This window comes from Schistosoma mansoni (genome assembly GCF_000237925.1).
Source record: "Schistosoma mansoni, WGS project CABG00000000 data, supercontig 0041, strain Puerto Rico, whole genome shotgun sequence".
Lineage (NCBI taxonomy): Eukaryota > Metazoa > Platyhelminthes > Trematoda > Strigeidida > Schistosomatidae > Schistosoma > Schistosoma mansoni.
The window spans coordinates 809587-813098 of record NW_017386027.1 but is presented as its reverse complement, the minus strand read 5'-3'; positions in this window follow the sequence as shown (position 1 = coordinate 813098).

Sequence of the window (3512 nt, the reverse complement as noted above, 5' to 3'; positions counted from 1 at the left end):
AAAAGCCACTTCTGAGTCAAACAATCATTGAAAATTGAGATGTACTAAATAGCTAATTTGTACTTGTAATTAGGGTTTACAAATTATTTATTTATTATTTATTTAAACACATAAATATTGGTACAAAGGGATACCAGATATATATGCGCTATACAAATGTCATTTGATTTGTGTAAGGGCTGTGATACTGCCCGGGTGCCCAAACAGAAACAGGTGATTTTCTTAGGGGACCACAACCGGAGCCTTTGACCTAAAGATCTGACCCACAAGGCAGTGGAGCATCATAAGGAGATGCAGTCCCATGGTAGCCAGTAACCAATGATTGATTCATACGCCATTTATTCACTCAGGATCCTGGAGCACATGTGCACTATTGGTTTGGAATCAGGGTTTTCCGACTCCCCTAGGTGGACTTTCTGTGTTCACCAACCAGGTTAAAGTGTTTGACATTCGTCTTTCATCCTCTCAATTTCGTTAACAACACCCCCGCCACGAGAAGACGGCGAGTAGGACTTCCCTGTCAGAGGCTATGTACGCGTGGCCATGTTAGAGCATTTGGATAAGGAGAGCTGACTTTCCCCACACTCGGTCGTACCAGGGCATTTGCGGACAGGTTTTCAAATAATGGAGAAGATTCGTAATTCCGATGGATGATTTACATTGTTATATTGTATATTTTGAATGAGATGGTTTGTGAGCTGTTTCAAAATCATTCCATCCTATCCATATAAAGTATGAATGGATGATATTGTTCAGAATGAAACTGGAACTTTCTCAATTAAAATAACTGACTTAAAGGACATAACATTTAGAAAATTTCGACTACTGTTTAAAAATCTTCATCGACAAACTCAAATCAACGATCCAACTTATGACTATGGATAGAATAAGTTACATAATTTATCTATTATCCAGTAATATTGTAGTGAACAAGAACACAAGTAGGAGACAATTGAATGCATTTGAATAGGAAATCATGGAATATTTCAACTATAATACTTAATGAGATCTCATTAAAAGCCCCATCTGTTAAGTAGGATTTCTCGATTATAATTTAAAAGAAAGTTTTCATCATGAGTAAAGCTTAGCTGAAGAAGTATTTCAAACTAGGTTGAAACAGGAAACTGTTTCATTTCATTAATGATCTTCTAAAAGTGGATGGTATTGGTGTTTAATCAATTAACTTGTATATCCTATGAGTTTGAAAAGACATCACTGATCAGATATATCAAGAAAATACTGAAAATAACTTTCGTCTTGAAATTCAGTAAATTCAAGGAATCATCATGGACAAGGGAAAAATTAAAAACTATTTCACATTGTCATGGTACTTCTAATTCTTAATTGCGTGCTACTTCATTAGGGATTAAAATTAACTTATACAAACCTCGAATCAAACATATCATCTTCTAACCATTAGATTCTAAACTCCTAATCTTGAGTTTCAAAATGTGACGTGAAATCTATTTCACACCATTGTGTCTAAATGGTTTCCTTCTGTGAACGTAACATTTTCGTATCAATCAATGAAACATTGGGAGTAAATTTGTCATTGGTTTCATACTAAGTAATAAGGAAACATTATAGGCAAAGATGGATAGTGGCCAACAGTGGAATCCAGTTGGATGCACGTTTCATACTATTCGGGACTCGTCAGCTGAATGTACTTGTATGTCAGAGTTGATGTTTACTCTGAGACTCGAGCCCAGTACCATTCGCTTCAAATGCCATCGCGTTATCCACTTAGCTACTGCGTCCTGATAGTCAATTGCTTGTGCGATGGGGTGAAGTTTAAATTCATTTGGTATTGTTCGGTTGAATCTTCCCATTGATGTTTAGAACTAAACGCGCATCAAAGTGGATTCCACTGTTAACCCCTATCCATCTTTGCTTATAATGCTTGTGAATTAAAACAATATCGAGTCAATCCATACATGATGCCAATAAAAGAGAGACAATGGGTTAACGAGTCTCAAGTAGGATGAAACGCACGTCCTGGATTTCACTGCTAGTAACTATTTATCTTAGTTTATAATGCTTGTAAATTAAGGCAATATTAAGGCAATATTCACAGGATACACGTACATTAATAAGAGACTAATCTATTACAGTCCCAAAACATCAATCGGAAGATTCAACCAAACAATACCCAATGATAAGGAAACAATCGGGATATTTCTTAGTCTAAGTTGTAGAAAATTGATTTTTAAGAGGGATAGCTTAACTGAACAAAATTTCTTTTCTTCTAAGAAAAATATATAGAAAGAAAAAAAGTACAATAAATTAAATGTCAAACAACCGGTAGCGGTTTATTTAAATAATTAACAAGATTATATAGAAAGCAAATAACGAAAAAGGAAAATAGTCTAGATATATTGATTACTTTCTATAAATTATCTTTTTTTTTAGGCATCGAATCTATTTCTTTACTGTTAAGAAGAAACTATCCAATGAATACACTTAGTATTATAAGATAGAGTTTTTGTGGAGATTTAGTATTTTCATGGTTGAAAGTGTGAGTTCGAATCTCGCGAGGCGAGATTGTTGATGAGCACTGCTGAAGAGTCACACAGTAGGACGAAACGGCCACCAGGTTTTCTCTGGTGGTCTAGATTCAATTGACTCACACTTAGTATTGTTTGCTTGTATCGTCCCATTAATGTTTAGGATTACAATAGACCAATCTCTTATTGGCATATGTGCATGGTGTACGGATTTCCTCGATATTACCTTTATTCACACCCATTATAAACAAAGATGGATAGTGGCTAGTAGTGGAATTCAGTTTGACGTATGTTTCGTTCTATTTAGGATTCGTCAGCTGAATGTGTCTGCATCTCCACTCTGAGACTGGATGGTGTTTGAAGTGATCGATGCTAGGTTCGAGTCTCAGAGTGAACAGCAACTCTGAGTTGCAGGTTCATTCAGTTGAAGAGTCTCAGATAGGACGAAACATGCACCCTGGATTTCACTGTTAGCCACTATTCAATTCAATATGTATAGACGACATTTTCAATAAACTATTCATAGATATTCATATAAAAAATTTTTTCTAACAGTATAGTTTGTTTTTGACATTAAATTTGTTCATTGAATTAGACATTCTATATACTTTTTATTGTTTAAATGGGCTTATATTTTAAGATGGTGGGTTTTAAAGTTTCTTCTGTACCATCATCCTATTTAAAAGCACTTAGTATTGTTTGTTTTGAATCTTCCCATTGATGTTTTTAGGACTGCAACTGGTCAATCTCTCATCGGCGTATGTGCATACTGTACGTATTGCCTCGATATACCCTAAATTCACAAGCATGGTAAGCAAAGATGAATATTCGCTAGCAGTGGAATCCAATTTGATGCGCTTTTCGTTCTATTTCGAAGTCATGAGCTAGATGTACATGCATCTCAAAGTTGATGTTCACTCTGGGACTCGAACCTAGTACCTTTCGCTTCAAACGCCATCGTGTTATCACTATCGACCACTGAGTCGTGATAGCCACTTGCTTGTGCAA